The sequence below is a fragment of the Herpailurus yagouaroundi genome, unplaced genomic scaffold (assembly GCF_014898765.1).
Source record: "Herpailurus yagouaroundi ecotype Mexico unplaced genomic scaffold, PumYag 180, whole genome shotgun sequence".
In the NCBI taxonomy this organism is placed as follows: domain Eukaryota; kingdom Metazoa; phylum Chordata; class Mammalia; order Carnivora; family Felidae; genus Herpailurus; species Herpailurus yagouaroundi.
Window position 1 is genome coordinate 29150788 of NW_024412411.1, and position 19790 is coordinate 29170577.

Here is a 19790-nt window from a genome sequence, read left to right on the forward strand (position 1 = left end):
TTTTTAGTTTTTGGAGGAACCTCTATACTGTTTTTCAGAGTGTCTGCACCAGTTTGTATTCCCACCAACAGTGCAAGAGGGTTTCCCTTTCTCTCTGAGGTTACTCCATTTAAATGTAAGTATTCTTTCTTTTGGAGGGGAAGGGGGGAGAGAGAGATTGAGAGAGAGAGAGAGAAAGAGAGAAAGTGCATGAGTGGGAGAAGGGCAGAGGGAGAGGGAGAAAGAAAATATTAAGCTGGTTTCACACTCAGTGCAGAACCTGACATGGGACTCAATCCCATGACAGTGAGATCATGACCTAAGCTGAAACCGAGTTGGACGCTTAACCAATTGATCCACCAAGATGCCCTGAAATGCCAAAGTTCTTAAAATAATCTACAATGCTTCATTCTATCTAGTACCCCACTGTTACCATAACTTTTATTTGTTATCATGATAGGGTTTTTTTGGCCATTCCTTAACCTCTCCATGTATATTCTTGTCTCAGTGTCTTTGCATTTCCTGTTTGCTTTACTTTGAATTCCATTCCCAAGATATCCTCAAGGTTCTTACCTTCTTTGTTCACACCTTCCAACCTCCCACCTTCCTGACATTTTCCATTTCCTTCTTTACTTTTTAAATTTTTTTTTCCTTCAGAGAACTTACTACTTTTTAACTTATTACATATTATACTATTATTTTTATTGTATATCTATCTCTTCACACTAAAATGAAGACTGAAATGTGTGTCTGTTTTGTTCATTGCTGATACTGTATACCCTCAATATCAAGAACAGTACCAGACAAATAGTAGGCGCCATCAGGTAGGCACTGAATGAATGAATACCCCCACAATATATACAGGAATCCTGAGAATTAGAATACCTTCTATTTATTGCTTTGTTTCATTACGCTAAAAATTGCAATATTCTCATCAGGGCATCCTCAGCTAATGAGAGGTATCAAAGATGAGAGTGATAAGGTGGAGAGTGTATGAGAACCAGAAGCAGATTATCTATTTGATCTTCATCTATTGCCTAACAGTACTTTGTATTCTTGGGCAAGTCACTTAACAGCTTGGATTCTCACTTTCCAAGTGCAATCTCATAGGGATATTTTTAGGAAAAAGTAAGGGAGATAAGAAGAAGTAGTCTATAAATTGAGAGACATAAAAATGCATCTTAGCAATAGTATTTTGTTTATACTACTTAGCAAAGGCATGTGATTAAATGCTGGAAAACCTATATTGTGACCAGTCTAGTTGTGTTGTGACCAACTACCTTCTAAAAGTACCATGTAGGGGCTGGAATTAAAAGTAATCACCATTTGATTGGAAGAATATTCTGATAAACACCCAGAATTTAGATTTGATTCATCTTATTAATATTTTAATTCATATATTTTTTCTTTTCCTTTAAACTCTCTGATTAATTTTATAGATCAGTAATAACAACATTGAACTTGAGATTTGGAAAATTAATGTAGTGTATTCTGTATATATAATATTTTGTTATTTAATATAAATATATAGAAGTATGTTACTTTATTTTTATACTTTATGTCTAAAATATTTTATAACAAGCAATGCTTCCATGAGATTTATAGTACAGCATATTCTGTATTTTGGTTCAGGTTTAGAATTTTTCAAATTTCATTTTGTACATTCTTTTAGTTAAAAATCTACTCCCAAATTTTTATAATTTTTAAAATTAGAGAGTCTCTGGAAACCTTAATAATTTTTTTCTTATACTATAAGATAACTTCCAAGATATATTACATTTTTTTCCAAAAAAAATCATATTTTCTCATTCTTAGATAGTTGTTTTTAGTATGACTCTGATTTATTATTTGTCCTATGATGATCACTTAATAAGATCTTTTTTGGTCTCTTGAAGATCCAGTGTTCTCATCTTAGACAAAAAGAATCAGGTTGGCTAAAAAAAGATTATAAATTGTAAAGGAAAGGGAATAAATTAGAAGTGGTTCAGAGGTATGGTAAGTATGTGGTCAACACTCAAGTGATAATAAATAAGAGTAATGACATTTTTATCTCACTAACTGGGTAATTGATGTTCTTGGTTCACCATTCTTACAATGAATACTAACTACTCCTAAGTAAGAGATAGTAAGCCTAATCACAATGCTAAGTTTTGTAATGGCCAATATATTTAGTTTAATTTTAGAATAAAATTGAATTGTCTTTTTTTTTTAATTCAAACTAACCTGCTTCTAGATCTCAATGTAGGAATGCCAACCAATTCCATATTTTCATAGTATAATTGCCCTTATTCACTGTTTATTATATTTTGGGGTATTCCTTCACTATCTATTCAGCATCAGTAGAACTAACAAACTTACTGGATATCAGAGAGGTCCAGTGAGAAACTTTATGGTATTTAATATCAAGATACTGTGTCTAATTAAGCATTTACTTAAACTGTAAGAAAAGTTAGTGTAATTTCAGGCTTTAAAGAATCAGAGAAGTATTTCTGGTAAATTCAGAAATATCAGATTTCCAGATCCCTGGAAATCCAGAAATAATTCACTAAGCCAAAAGTCTTCAACTCATCCTGGATTTTTAAATCAGGTTTTGAAAACATTAAAGTGACTACTTTTAAAGCTTCATCTACAATACTGGGAAGATAAGAATCAATGAAAATATATGTTGTAAGCAAAGAATTTTTTCCCCTGAAGTCGTAAGTCATGGATCAGAGGTTAAGAATAATACTCTTTGTTTCCAGGGCATTGTGCTCCCTACTCCAAAATAATTAAATCAACCAAAAAATCTCTCTCTCTCTCTCTCTCTCTCTCTCTCTCTCTCTCTCCCCCTCTCTCCCTCCCTATCTCTCTCTTTGGATCCCAATTAATCCTTTATAGTTTTATTTTTACCATCATATATTTAATTAACTGTTAAAATTACCTTAATAATGGATTCATCACTTATTATAGACATAATATGCAATATCTGATAGTATTATAGATATATTTATTGATTCACTATAATTAAGATTATAACACATACTGTAAGAAATGTAATAACCTTTAAAATACATCAAATAGTAAATATGAGGCCTGAGTGCCCCTTCTACATCCATAGTGGTCATTGACAATTGATCAAATAACTTCTTTCTTGCTGACCCTGGATATCATCAAACAATTTTTGTAAAAATATTTTCTTTAGTATTCTTTCTTCAGTAATTAGGAAATCTACAATACTGGCTTTAACTGTTTTTAATCTTTCAATATAAAATAATTTTCTTCTTTTTCTGTTATTTTAATGGTTTAATATTTCAAAGTAAAACTCAATCAAATTTTTAAAGATAAGTAGTTAATGACCCTCAGTTTCTACCTCATTTGGTAATAAAGTTGGATGTGGGTCTTGGCATATTTAGTTGCCCTGATAAATGAACCAGCATCATGTATGATGTATGATTGGTTGCAATAGATTAGGTAATATCCTATTTGACTCCCTACTAATCACCTATGAAGTGAAGTAGGGTTGCATAATGACCATAGTAGTTTAATCTTTGCAGCCCTTCACATAGCTGAGTCAAAAACTAATATGTTCAAATTCTCTTCCCATGTATCTGTGAGACTTTCAGTAGAATAGAGGAGTGTCTCTCAATGAGGGCATGCTGGCATTTGGAGATGACAATTCCTTTTTGTACAATACTGTTACTCATATCACCATAAGTCTCTCCCAGCTCTTATCCTCTAAACCTAGTATTCCTCAGTCTCTGTAAAAAATCCAAAAGTTCAACAACTTTCATATCTGTGTTAGAGACATAACAAAAAGGAAGTGTTGTGTTAGGTCAATAATCGTTCTCTCAAAGATATGTGTAGGATGCCTCATGAACCAATTGACACATCTAGTTTAAGATTTTTATCAGGAATACGGAAGTAAAAGCAAACATCAACTCTGGTTGAATGGTGGATAAAGTTGGATATCCTAAGGATAATCAAAACTAAATTCATATTTATTTTTAAATAAAATTCACAAAAACTGTCAAGGGCTTTGATAGATGAATCTTTCACATGCTTATGTTGTTGTTTATCTTAAACTGACTTCATAGACTCATTTTGATTTTCTGATCAAAGAAAGATATTTACTGCTATGGTATGTTAGAATGAATAACTAATCATAACAAGGAGAAGGAATGGTTTCTATAAAGTTAATTCTGAGGTGGCTGATATATATTTTGACTGAGAAATGATATAGAGGGAAAACAAAGTTTAATGATGGAAACAGAACACATTGAATGAATGTGTCCCCTTTTTTCCCATGTAGGTTTAAAGAGCCAAATAGTCATTGTAACCATGGTGAGGAGTTGAAAGACAATATATTATAACAGACACTCCTCTCTTCTCTGAAAAGCTAATTTGTTACTTTTTCTCTGTTAGACTTGGGAACTAGCTCGTTACAATAATAAAATAATTGCTAATACTTATGGACCTCTGTGTTTAACTTTTTATTTCTGTTAGTGCTCATGTAGCTCTTTCTTATCTGGCTGCCCTCCAAGGGACAGCTTCTGGTTTAGTTCTGCCTCTGCCCTGATGTAGAATGCAGGGCTTTGTAGCATTGCCCCCTAAAGCAAACCTCCACGAAACACTGAGCAAGAGAGATTGTAATAAAGATTTCATGTGGGACTGAGAAGAAAAGTTTATATCTCACACCACAGAATGGCACAATTTATTACAATTTCCCACTTGATTTTTTGTTTTCATCCAAAGGCACTTATTTAACGACCAAACATTAGGGTTTCTCTCCTTCTCCTGCCTTTCATATCTCTGCCATTGTGTCAAGCAACCCAGGTCTGTCTTCAAATTTGTAAACAATGCTTTGCAAAAACAAACAAATGAAACAAACAAAGCAAAATCCCTGTATTTGTTAGGATTAGGGTCCTCTCCTTTTATACAGTGGTTCAACAACCATCTAACCTTTTTTTTTTTTTTTGTCAATGCCAATCTAATTAATGTACAATGTTGTATTAGTTTCAGGTACAATATAGTGATTCAACATTTCTATGCATTACTCAGCACTCATGATGATAAGCGTACTTAGTCCTCTTCACCTATTTCACCCATCCCCACACCCACCTCTCCTCTAGTAACCACAAGTTTGTTCTCTACATTTAAGAGTCTGCTTTCATTTGTTTGTCTCCTTTTTCTTTTTAATTTTTTTATTTCTTAAATTCCACATATGTGTGAAATAATATGGTATTTACCTTTCTCTAACTGACTTATTTCACTTAGAATTTTACCCGCTAGCATTCATCCATGTTTTTTTCAAATGCCAAAGAACTTATACAAGTCAACACCAAAAAATCAAATAATCCAATTACAAATGGACAGAAGACATGAACAGACATTTTTCCAAAGAAGACATACAGTTAGATAACAGACACATGAAAAGATGCTCAACATCACTACTCATCAGGAAAACGTAATGAAAACTACAATGAGATATCTCCCCAAGTCTTTCAGAATGGCTAAAATAAAAAACACAAGAAACGGTAACTGGATGTAGAGAAAAAGGAACCCTCTTGCACTGTTGGTGGGAATGCAAACTGGTACAGTCACTGTGGAAAACAATATGGAGATTCCTTAAAAAGTTAAAAATAGAATTACCATATGATCCAGTAATTCCACTACTCTATTTATCCAAAGAATATGAAAACACTAATTGGAAAACATATCTACACCCCTATGTTTATTGCAGCATTATTATAGCCCAATTATAGAAACAACCCATGTGTCCATTGATCAATGAATGGATAAAGCAGAAGTGGTGTAAATACACACACACACACACACACACACACACACACACACAATGGAATATTACTCAACCATGTAAGAACAACCATCTAATCTTAATCCATGTGGTCCCTTGAGGACACAGGCAGCATTTCACACTCCATCCTTGCACACACACCCTTTAATCAGTTTATCCATGTACTCATTTAATAAAACAAAGAAGCTCCAATATTCCACCACAGTAAATTTGAGTCAAAGTCTTGGGCCAACCCTGTAAAAACACTGTTCCTTAAGACAATTTAACTAACCGTCAGTTTCTTTGTTTAAAAATTGAGCCTTAAACTCAACAAAAATGTTTTGTATGTACCTTACCTCATTGATCCCTGAAACAACCTTAGCAGATAGGCAGGAAAATTATTGTCCTCAGTTTACAAATCAGAAAATCAGAAAAGTATAAGGATTTGTTCAAGGATACATAGCTGTTATCTGGAGTAGCCCCCACCCCCTACCACTCTATGGGGGGAAAATGAAAAAGCCATTATTTTAGACCAAAAACAAAAAATAATATAGTTTAAATAATAGTAACATACTAACAGTGAACAAATGCATTGGATTAAGCATGATTTCCTATCATATTTAATAATTCTATGGAGGAGGAATGTACTTTTTATCTAGAGACTTTTCACCATTCCAAGGTTTTAGTATTTTTTTTAATTGTTTCATTACTTGAAATGGAAGTCATCCAGTCCATGGGATTAAATCTAGCAGGTAATTTTTCTCGATAGGCATTTAATTCCCTTATCCAAGAGACACAAATTTGGTTTCTTTGTCACTATTAATAAGCCACTTGGCCTCTGAAGTGGAGTCTGGAAGACATCTTAGCTTTATAAATAGCAGTCTAACACATCATATAAATGCCAAGACAAGAAAATGAAAAAGAGGGAATTTAGGCCTTTTTAATATTTAGGCCCAGGAATAGGAACAGAATCAAGTTTTTCCTTTTTACTCTAAACCTAATGAGACAGTCTAGGATAACCATGAGTGTATGCTACAGTGGAATCAACCTTAATGCCAAGATAATCTTTCCTACAGTCTTCAATGAACTCCATTGTCACTAGTTGATAGATTATGAAAAACCTGATTAGATGAAAAGGAAAGAAATGAAAAAGAGTCATAATTATAATTAATCTTTCCAAATTATTTTTAAACTGGGGACCATCGGGGTGCCTGGGTGCCTCAGTCGGTTAAGCATCCGACTTCGGCTCAGGTCATGATCTCACGGTGCATGAGTTTGAGCCCCGCATCGGGCTCTGTGCTGACAGCTCAGAGCCTGGAGCCCGTTTCAGATTTTGTGTCTCCCTCTCTCTCTGCCCCTCCCCTGTTCATGCTCTCTCTCTCCCTGTCTCAAAAATAAATAAACGTTGGGGCGCCTGGGTGGCGCAGTCAGTTAAGCGTCCGACTTCAGCCAGGTCACGATCTCACGGTCCGTGAGTTCGAGCCCGGCATCAGGCTCTGGGCTGATGGCTCAGAGCCTGGAGCCTGTTTCCGATTCTGTGTCTCCCTCTCTCTCTGCCCCTCCCCCGTTCATGCTCTGTCTCTCTCTGTCCCAAAAATAAATAAACGTTGAAAAAAAAGTTTTTTTTTTAAATAAATAAATAAATGTTAAAAAATTTTTAAAAAAATAAACTGGGGACCATTAGAGGTTATATAAACTCTGAAATGACACTCTGAAGTGTGTTTCTGCTTTTCTCTGGGGAAGGATTTATAGCTTTCATGAAATTCTCTGAGAAGTTCATAATCCAAAGAAAGGAAAAGCTGCACAGTCCAAGGACTGCCTGAGAAGCTAGGTCAGCCAACACAAAGCTTTATCTCTCATGAGCCAATTCCCATTCAACACATTTCCTTTTTTAGGTTGGCATAGTAAAACCTCATGATAAACTTATCTCACCGATTCTTCACTGCAGGCATGAAATTTTGGGCCCAGTCTTTGAAACTTCTCTACTCAGAGAACTTTTAAGTTTAGTTTCACTTGTTTTTGTTTTGGCTTAACACCATGGAAAACTCCTAGAGCTATACTTCCATTGGAAGACACTCTTTTAGTCCTAAACTTGTTATATCCAATTTCCTACTGAATGTCTCCAGTTGAGTTTTACACAGACATTTCAAATTTAACATATTTAAAACAAAATTTATTATTAGACAAAGATGAGTACTACAGTATCATGATCCCCATAACTGAGTATTCCTGTATCCCTGCCAATACTTAACATTATACAGAATTTTAATTTTGCCAATATGATGGTCATAAATCGTATTTAACTAGTATTTTTCTAATTATTGACTTTTCATTTATTTGCGTGTCAATCTCCTAATTAGACTGTAAATTCCCTGCTGGTAGGGACAATGGGTTCTTATTTTTATCTCCCAAGTCTCTAGAAAAGTGTACAGAACATGCTCAAGGTTAATGACCTTGGCCAATAAATAAATAGATGAATGAATTCACAAGAGTCCCAGAGATTGCTGAAAAAGTGACCTCTAGCTAAACAGATGTGCCATATATATATATATATATATATTGTTAGGATGTCCCTGGAAGGGGACAGCCCTCTCACCAGCGCTCCGGAAGAAACCGAAGGGCAACCAATCACCAAGCGCCAGCACAATCCAACGGAAAGCCCTGAACGGCTCTCCAGAAGGAACTGAAGGTCAACCAATTACCGAGCAACAGCACAACATGGCACTAGAGAAAGACCCACCCGAGTCTAAACCCGGAACTGCTACAGCTTAAAAACCCTACTCCACCATACCCGGGCGCGACTTCCCTGACTCCCTCCTTGAGTCACAGAACCTCGCCTGGAACCTTAGTTCCCAATAATGCCTTAAACTGCAAAAATTCTTTTTGACTCTAACTCCTATCTTTACCCCACACAACACCTGACACTAACATTTGGTGCTGAAACCCGGGAGGAGGTGGTAGCTCGCCTCCCTCGGCTGAACTCCCCCCTCCTCACCAAGCCAGATGCCAACCACCCTACTCTCAGGAGCCTACAGGAGCCGGTAAGTAGGACAGACCCCTCCTTCCCCCCTTCCAACTATGGCTGACACCCATGAGAGATGTCTCTCAAGTCAGTCTCCTCTCCTCCGCACGCCGTAAGGCCAACACGCCGCAAGGCCCGCAGGCCGCAAGACCTGACTCCAAAAGGCCCCTTATCACAACGTGAGGGACACCTCGCCTTGCCACGCCAATGGTGAGTAACGAGTCTAAACCCCCTCGACCTCTTACGCCCCTCCAATATCTGTTAAGAAACTTCTGGCTTCTAGACTTCCAAGGCGAACTTCATCGTAACCGACTCATCCACCTTTGCACTGTAGTCTGGCCTCAGTACAAATTAATGATTCTCAATGGCCATGTGAGGGGTCTTTACAATATCAAATCTTAACCGATCGGGACAATGTCTGCCATCGGCTGGGAAAATGGGGAGAAATACACTATGTTATGGCCTTTTGCAACCTCAGGTCTTGCCCCCACCTATGTTACTCCTGCCCCTCTGCCTGTGTGCTCCTTGCCTGCCCACAACCCCCTGACAACCCCACCTCACCAACTTCCCCGATCTCCGACCTGTTAGAGGATCTAGCCATGCCACCCACTGGCCCTCGCCCCCCTCCATACCCCAAACTTCCAGCCGTCCTGCCCTCACTTCCCATAACATCCCTAACTCGTGCTCAGGCCCCTCCCAGCGAACAGACCCCAGCAGCCATCTTACCCCTCCGTGAGGTGGCAGGACCTGAAGGCCTGGTTCGAGTTCACCTCCCCTTCTCCTTCCAAGACTTATCCGCCATCGAAAAGTGACTAGGGTCATTCTTGGCAGACCCCACCCAGTACATTAAGGAATTCCAATACCTCGCCCAAGCCTACAGTTTCACATGGCATGACATCCATGTGATCCTCACCTCTACCCTCACCCCCGAGGAGAGGGAGCACATCCAGGCCGCAGCCAGGGAACATGCAGACCAAACCCACATGACCGACCCCACTATGCCCGTAGGAGCCAATGCTGTCCCGGCGGCTGATCCTAATTGGAACTACAAACATGCAGGCAATGGTCACCGGTGCTGGGACCAGATGATCCAATGCCTACTAGCAGGCATGAGGGCAACCTCAAACAAATCAGTAAATTTTAACAAACTTCAAGAAGTAATACAAGGCCCCCATGAAAACCCCACAGTCTTCCTTAGCCGGCTTACAGAGACACTTACCCAATATACCAGACTAGACCCTACCACCCCCACCAGGGCCACAGTATTGGCCACCTATTTTATTTCCCAATCAGCCCCTGATATTCGAAAAAAACTAAAAAGGGCCGAAGACAGCCCTCAAACCCCTATGGCCGACCTGGTAAAGACGGCTTTTACAGTTTTTAATGGCCGAGAGGAAGCTCAAGAACAACAGCGACAGGCCCGTCTCCAACAAAAGGTACAATTACAAACCCAAGCCTTGGTAGCTGCCCTGAGTCCAGCTACAGTAAAGCCCTCTGGACCACGTTCCCCTTCGGGGCCTTGTTTTAAACATGGCCAAGAAGACCATTGGTCTCATCAGTGTCCCCATCCCAAAAAGCCTACCAGTACATGCCCATTGTGCCAGCAAATGGGCCACTGGAAATCCGATTGTCCTAACCCAAGGGACGATAGACTCTCAATGCCTCCATGTGGTGAGGCTTCACCCAGATTGGACTCTGCCTTCCAACTGCTGGAGATGGAAGATGACAACTGACGAGGCCCAGACTCAGTAACTCTGGTGACCCACCCTGAGCCCAGGGTAAAACTCCAGGTAACAGATAAGTCCATCTCCTTTCTGTTGGACACGGAGGCTACCTATTCCGTCCTGCCGAGCTATTCCAGCCCCACCACGCCATCCTCCATTTCGGTCAGGGGCATAAATGGTGCCCCCTCCATTCCCCCATGCACACCGGTACTCACTTGCTGCCTGGATGGCCTCCACTTCTCCCACTCCTTCCTAGTCATCCCCTCCTGCCCCGTCCCCCTATTGGGCCAAGACATCCTCAGTAAATTAGGAGCCTGTATACATTTACCAGCTATTTGCTCCTCTCCCTCCCCCACTCATCTCCTACTGGCTGCTATCATGGAAAACACAGACCACAGCCTTAGCCCACACCCAGACCTCCCAATAGACCCAATTGTATGGGATACATCCACCCCAACAATCGCCACCCATCACCAACCTGTCCTCATTAGACTCAAAAATCCATCACAATTCCTGTCCAGACCCTAATACTCAATCTCCCACACCCACCGACTAGGCCTGAAGCCCATCATTGATCGCCTACTCAAGGAGGGCCTCCTAATCCCATGTCATTCCCCCTGCAACACCCCAATCTTGCCTGTAAAAAAGCCAAATGGCTCATATAGACTAGTTCAAGACCTCCGAATAATCAATGAAGCTGTAATTCCCATCCATCCAGTAGTGCCCAACCCATATACCCTCCTCTCCCAAATCCTCCCATCCACCACCCATTTTACAGTGCTTGATCTCAAAGATGCCTTTTTCACCATTCCCTTACATCCTGAGTCCCAATTCCTCTTAGCTTTCACATGGCAAGATCCAGTCACTTCTCTGGCTTGCCAACTCACATGGATGGTACTTCCCCAAGGATTTCGTGATAGTCCCCATCTCTTTGGGCAGGCCTTGGCCAGGGTTCTCCTTAAAGCCCCACTCTCCAGTCACTGTACTCTACTACAGTACATAGATGACCTTCTATTATGTAGAACCTTTTTCGACCACACCAAACAAGATAAAGTCCAAATCCTAAATTTCCTGGCTAACCTGGGGTATCTAGTCTCCCCACACAAAGCCCAAATCTGTACTAATGCAGTCACGTTCCTGGGAGTCTCACTCACACCTACTACCGAGGCCCTAACCCAAGATCGCCTCCAAGCCCTCCAGACCCTGTCCCCACCTACCAATGCAGATGAAATCCTCTCCTTCCTGGGTCTAGTAGGCTTCTTCTGACACTGGATCCCTAACTTTGCTACACACATAGCTCCCCTATACAAAGCAGCGAAAGAAACCCCCCAAGGCCCACTCTCCAGCCTGGGATTGGTCGCAAGGGTCTTCCAACACCTGGTCACATCTCTAGTCACTCAACCGGTCCTTTCCCTCCTTTAATGTTTTAAAGCCTTTCCTTTTATACACAGATGAGAGGGCTGGAATCGCAACAGGGCTCCTAACCCAACCGTGTGGCCCTAAGTTACAAGCTGTCGCCTACCTTTCTAAACAACTGGACCCTACAATCAGGGGGTGGCAACTCTGCCTCAGAGCACTTGCAGCAACAGCCACTCTAACCAAAGACACACTCAAACTCACCCTACCCTGCCCCCTAACAGTACTTTCATCGCACCGTCTATCTGATCTCCTTACACAAAAGGCCCTGGCACACCTCTCCCCATCACGCATACAATTGTTCCATCTGCTCTTTATTGAAAATCCTGAAATATCTCTCCAACTCTCCCCCAGACTCAATCCTGCCATGCTACTTCCACAAATCAACCCCAAAGACACTTCACAGCCACCCTTCCACTCCTGCACTGAACTTATATTCTCTCCAAACCTCCATCTAACTTAAAGGACCTTCCCCTCACTTCCCCTGATCTCACTCTATTTGTAGACGGCAGCTCACTAGTTGACTGCAAGGGCCACCGACAAGCAGCATACACTGTAGTTACATTAAACCAAACTCTAGAGACCCAGACACTACCCATAGGAACCACATCCCAGAAAGCTGAACTCACAGCCCCCATTAGGGCTCTCCAATTGTCCAGAAACAAAACGGTCACAATATACACAGACTCAAAATAGCTTTCCTTATTGCACATACACACTCCCACTTATGGGAAGAAAGAGGATTCCTCACAACTAAGGGTACCCCCATCATCAATGGGCCCACTCATAGTGAAACTCTTTGAGGCCCTCAAACTCCCACAGTAAGTGGCCATTGTCCACTGCAAAGGCCATCAACCCCTAACCACAGAGATAGCTATAGGAAATCACAAGGCTGACAACACTGCTAGACAAACAGCTCTCTCTCTCGACACAGTTCCTATGGGCATCCTCACTGAAGATACAACTCCCGATTATACCCCAGATGAACAAAAACAATACATGGCCCATCCCGATGCCCACACCAAAAAAGGCTGGATCATGCTGGGCCCCCGACTCACCCTCCCAAATAGCCTAGTCCTTTCCCTACTAACAAAAATCCACAAAACCCTATACATTGGGCCGGAGGCCACCTTCTGCTTCCTTGAGCCCATTATGTACCACCCCCACCTATGACAACTGATCACCAAAACACACCAACAATGCACTACATGCACCGCAGTCAGTTCCCAAGGGAGAATGAGGCGCCCAGGCCCCACTCATCAGATGCGGGGCCATCTCCCAGGCGAAGACTGGCAAGTAGATTTCACTCACATGCCAAAACACAAAAAATTACGGTATCTCCTTACTATAATTGACACCTTTACAGGGTGGATAGAAGTCTTCCCCACCTCATCTGAAGGGGCCTCCACAGTGGCTGAGATCTTACTCAAGGACACCATTCCCCGCTTTGGTCTACCAAGAAGGATACAGTCTGACAACGGGCCTGCTTTCATCTCAGCAGTCACCCAACAAGTCTCCAAAGCTTTGGGTATTACTTGGAAACTCCACATACCATACCACCCCCAGTCCTTGGGTAAGGATGAAAGGGTGAATGGTCTCATAAAAGACCATCTCACTAAACTCTCCATAGAGACTCAGCTTTCTTGGCTTCAACTGCTACCTATAGCACTCACCTGACTCTGAGCCGCTCCCCGAGGACCCACAGGCCTCAGCCAATTTGAACTCCTATATGGGCGACCCTTCCTGTTACCCCAACCCCTACCAAAAGATCCTCCTCCTTTGGCTGCCTATCTCCCTTACCTCAGCCTGCTCTGACACCTGATTCGACAGTACGCTGACCTCACTCTACCAGCTCCCATTGATCTCTCCTCTCCCTCACTATCTGTAAACCCAGGAGACTCAGTGCTCCTTCAAGTAAGACAAAAACCAACCCTTGCCCCCGGTGGGAGGGGCCCTACACAGTCATACTCACAACCACCATGGCTACTAAATTATTGGACCACACCCTGTGGGTTCACACCTCCGACCTTAAACGGGCCCCCCCCCTTTACCCCCTATACCAGAAGAGTCATGGACATCCCAACCAACAGTCCCCCTCATCCTCAAACTAACCCGACAGGCCCCTTCATGATGGATCCTTCCCATCGGTTTTCCACCTTCACACTCACAATATTACATGAGCTACAACTCTCCCACTCATCCGACCCCATTACCCTCCCCTTATTTCTCTCCTGGGTCTCTGACTGTTGGCTTCAGGGAACTCTCTCCGATTTCTCCCCCATCGAAATCTCCTTCTTTACCTTTTTACTAACCATACTTATATATCATGATGATACTTCCCTTGTTACTCCTTGTTAACATCATCCCACTTATGCCCTCACAACCCTCCTATAGGTGGTTTTTTTTACCTATCTGAAACTTTTAATGGACACACCTCTATCATATTCTCTACCCTTTGCCCCATTGTTGGGTGCCAAAATCAAGTCACCTTTAAATTCCCCTCTTTCTACACCCTCCAAGCCTCTATGTGGATTACTCCTGCCATCTGCTTTTTATATGACCAAACTGACAAAATATGCTCCCAAACCTCCCCCAACCAATATGGAGGGTGTCCCTATCACTATTGTAACATACACTGGCTCAAGCTATACTGCTTCACAGGACCAAGGACGGGCCACTTCTGCTTAAAAAATGGCAACTTTACCCTTACTGTCCATGATCCATGGGATACCCACTGGCAAACCGGAATAAAGAGCAAACTGTATCAGAACGGCCATTTCTCTAACCCCATCTCCTCTTTAACCATCTTTCGAACCAATGAGCCCTCTATGTCTCCTTCCCTCTCCAACCTTAAAGATCTTACCCAAGTAATGACGGACAAGAAGACCAACTCAACACACAACTACAGACACCCCCTGCACAACATCCCTTCTCATGGCTTACATTAATCAGACAAGGAGCGATCCTGCTTAACCACTCAGGCTTAACCAACCTGTCACACTGCTTTCTTTGTGCATCCCTTCAGCCGGATCCAGTAATAGCTGTCCCCTTACCCACCCCCTTTCCCAACACCACTAACTCCATCAACCACCTCAGAAGTCAAATCTCCCTACAGATTCCCATCCTCACTGAGACCCCTCAAAGCAACATGTCTCACCCAATATGCTACTCCTCTCATGCCTCCCCAACTTGCCCCTCCCCCCTGCCTATGCCTAGCCACGACCCTCACCCAGGGGGATTTTATTGGTGTCATGGCACAGCTTATAAACAAATGCCCAAAAATGCTTTTCTTTCTGTCTCCCAGTCACCATTATCCCCCAACTCACCCTACACGGACAGGAAGAACTCCATCAACTCCTCGAATTCTGTCTCCAAAAACGAGCTGTTTTCCTCCCACTAATGGTCAGACTATCCCTAGCCACGTCCCTATTGGCCACTGGGGTTGGGACCGGCTCCCTTGCACACTCCATTACCTCCTCCAGGGACCTGTCAGACAGGTTCCAAATCGCAATAGAAGCCTCAGCAACCTCCCTATCTGTCTTACAAACGCATTTCAACTCCCTAGCACAGGTCACTCTACAAAACCGATGAGCCCTAGATCTCCTAACAACAGAAAAAGGGGGAACATGCCTGTTCCTGAGGGAAGAATGTTGCTACTACTCTCTGTGGACTAGAGGGTAGGAAAGGTGGAGAGGCAGTGCACGCTACATGAACTGGAGGGAGGGAGCGGGGGAGGAGGGGTGGCCCGCCAGCAAAGCAAAGCCCCCGACTGGCTTGTAAAAGCAGAGGGGCCGGACAGAGTGTGTTCTGACAGCAAGCGGGACTTAACACCTGGAAGGTTATAAGTTAACAGCTCTGCTCGGAGAGCGGTAGGGCTGGAGGACAACGGGAGGGAGAGTTGTTGAGCCCAGATGACAGAGTGCAGCTTGGCGGGGAACAAAGGCACTCACCAGCACCATCTCCTTCACCCATCACCCAGCCAAAATCCCAAAGGGAACCAGTTTCTGCCAGGGAACTGACTTGCATCGCACAAACACCCAACTTTGTGCTTCTGCGGATCCATCCCTCTGGCGGGTCTGACTCTCTCCCGGTGCTTCAGGGCCCCTCCCGAAGCAGATCACCCAAGGGTAAGTGAGCTGAGACTGCCCCTCCCACCCCGTACACCTTGCGGATCCACCCCAGCTAATACGCCAGATCCCAGCACCAGAAGCCTGGCAATGTGCAAGTAGCCCAGATGGGCCACGCCACCCCACAGTGAATCCCACCCCAAGGAGAGGGGAAGAGAAGACACACACCAGTCTGACTGTGGCCCCAGTAGTGGGCCACCACTGCCCACCAACACAAGTTATTCAAGACAGCACAGGGGAAGTGCTCCGCAGTCCCGCACCACTCCAGGGACTATCCAAAACGAAGAAATGGAAGAATTTCCCTCAAAAAAAAAACTCCAGGAAATAACGACAGCTGACAAACTGATCAAAAATGATTTAAACAATATAACAGAAAGTGAATTTAGAATAATAGTCATAAAATTAATCACTGGGCTTGAAAACAGTATAAAGGACAGCATAGAATCTATTGCTACAGAGATCAAGGGACTAAGGAACAGCCAGGAGGAGCTAAAAAATGTTATTAATGAGCTGCAAAATAAATTGAATACGACCACAGCACGGATTGAAGAAGCAGAGAATAGGTGAACTAGAAGATAAAGTTATGGAAAAAGAAGAAGCTGAGAAAAAGAGAGATAAAAAAAGTCCAGGAGTATGAGGGGAAAATTAGAGAATTTAGTGATACACTAAAGAGTAATAATCTACACATAATTGGTATTCCAGAGGAGGAAGAGAGAGGGAAAGGTGCTGAAGGTGTACTTGAAGATATAATAGCTGAGAACTTCCCTGATCTCGGGAAGGACAAAAGCATTGAAATCCAAGAGGCACAGAGAACTCCCTTCAGACGGAACTTGAATCGATCTTCTGCACGACATATCATAGTGAAACTGGCAAAATACAAGGATAAAGAGAAAATTCTGAGAGCAGCTAGGGATAAACGTGCTCTAACATATACAAGGAGACATATAAGACTCGTGACCTATCTCTCTACTGAAACTTGGCAGGCCAGAAAGGAATGGCAGGAGATCTTCAATGTGATGAACAGAAAAAATATGCAGCTGAGAATGCTTTATCCAGCAAATCTGTCATTTAGAATAGAAGGAGAGATAAAGGTCTTCCCAAACAAACAAAAACTGAAGGACTTCGTCACCACTAAACCAGCTCTACAAGAGATCCTAAGGGGGATCCTGTGAGAAAAAGTACCAGAGACATCTCTACAACCATGAAACCTACAGACATCACAATGACTCTAAACCAATATCTTTCTATAATAACACTGAACGTAAATGGACTAAATGCGCCAACCAAAAGACATAGGGTATCAGAATGGATAAAAAAACAAGACCCATCTATTTGCTGTCTACAAGAGACTCATTTTAGACCTGAGGACACCTTCAGATTGAGAGTGAGGGGATGGAGAACTATTTATCATGCCACTGGAAGTCAAAAGAAAGCTGGAGTAGCCATACTTATATGAGGCAAACTAGACTTTAAATTAAAGGCTGTAACAAGAGATGAAGAAGGACATTATATAATCATTACAGGGTCTATCCATCAGGAAGAGATAACAATTATAAATGTCTATGCGCCGAATATGGGTGTGCCCAAATATATAAAACACTCACAAACATAAGCAACATTATTGATAAGAATGTGGTAATTGCAGGGGACTTTAACACCCCACTCACAGCAATGGATAGACCATCTAGACACTCGGTCAATAAAGAAACAAGGCGCCTGAATGACACATTGGATCAGCTGGACTTGACAGATATATTTAGAACTCTGCATCCCAAAGCAACAGAATATACTTTCTTCTCGAGTGCACATGGAACATTCTCCAAGATAGATCACATACTGGGTCACAAAACAGCCCTTCATAAGTATACAAGAATTGAGATCATACCATGCATACTTTCAGACCACAATGCTATGAAGCTTGAAATCAAACACAGGAAAAAGGCTGGAAAACCTCCAAAAGCATGGAGGTTAAAGAACACCCTACTAAAGAATGAGTGGGTCAATCAGGCAATTAGAGAAGAAATTAAAAAATATATGGAAACAAATGAAAATGAAAATACAACAATCCAAACGCTTTGGGATGCATCAAAGGCAGTCCTGAGAGGAAAATATATTGCAATCCAGGCCTATCTCAAGAAACAAGAAAAATCCCAAATACAAAATCTAACAGCACACCTAAAGGAAATAGAAACAGAACAGCAAAAATACCCCAAACCCAGCAGAAGAAGAGAAATAATAAAGATCAGATCATAAAAAAACAATATAGAATCTAAAAAAACTGTAGAGCAGATAAATGAAACCAAGAGTTGGTGTTTTGGAAGAGTAAACATAATTCATAAACCTCTAGCCAGGCTTCTCAAAAAGAAAAGGGAGATGACCCAAATAGATAAAATCATGAATGAAAATGGAATTATTACAACCAATCCCTCAGAGATACAAGCAATTATCAGGGAATACTATGAAAAAATATATGCCAACCAACTGGTCAACCTGGAAGAAATGAACAAATTCCTAAACACCCACACGCTTCCAAAACTCAATCAGGAGGAAATAGAAGCTTGAACAGACCCATAACCAGCAAAGAAATTGAATCAGTTATCAAAAATCTCCCAACAAATAAGAGTCCAGGACCAGATGGCTTCCCAGGGGAATTCTACCAGACATTTAAAGCAGAGACAATACCTCTCCATCTCAAGCTATTCCAAAAAATAGAAAGGGAAGGAAAACTTCCACTCATTCTATGAGGCTGGTATTACTTTGATTCCTAAACCAAACAGAGATCCAGTAAAAAAAGAGAACTACAGGCCAATATCCCTGATGAATATGGATGCAAAAATTCTCAATAAGATACTAGCAAATCGAATTCAACAGCATATAAAAAGAATTACTCACCATGATCAAGTGGGATTCATTCCTGGGATGAAGGGCTGGTCCAACATTTGCAAATCAATCAACGTGATACATCACATTAATAAAAGAAAATATAAGAACCATATGATCCTGTCAATCTATGCAGAAAAAGCATTTAACAAAATTCAGCATCCTTTCTTAATAAAAACCCTCAAGAGAGTCGGGATCGAAGGAACATACTTCAACATCATAAAAGCCATTTATGAAAAGCACACAGCTAATATCACCCTCCATGGGGAAAAACTGAGAGCTTTCCCCCTGAGATCAGGAACACGACATGGATGTCCACTCTCACCGCTGTTGTTTAACATTGTGTTGGAAGTGCTAGCATCAGAAATCAGACAACAAAAGGAAATAAAAGGCATCAAAATTGGCAAAGATGAAGTCAAGCTTTCACTTTTTGTAGATGACATGATATTATACATGGAAAACCCGATAGACTCCACCAAAAGTCTGCTAGAACTGTTACATGAATTCAGCAAAGTTGCAGGATACAAAATCAATGTACAGAAATCAGTTGCATTCTTATACACTAATAATGAAGCAACAGAAAGACAAATAAACTGATCCCATTCACAATTGCACCAAGAAGCATAAAATACCTAGGAATAAACCTATCCACAGATGTAAAAGATCTGTATGCTGAAACCTATAGAAAACTTTGAAGGAAATTGAAGAAGATATGAAGAAATGGAAAAACATTCTGTGCTCATGGGTTGGAAGAATAAACATTGTTACAATGTCAGTACTACCCAAAGCTATCTACACATTCAATGCAATCCCAATCAAAATTCCTCTCGAAGCTAGAACAAGCAATCCTAAAATTTGTATGGAACCAC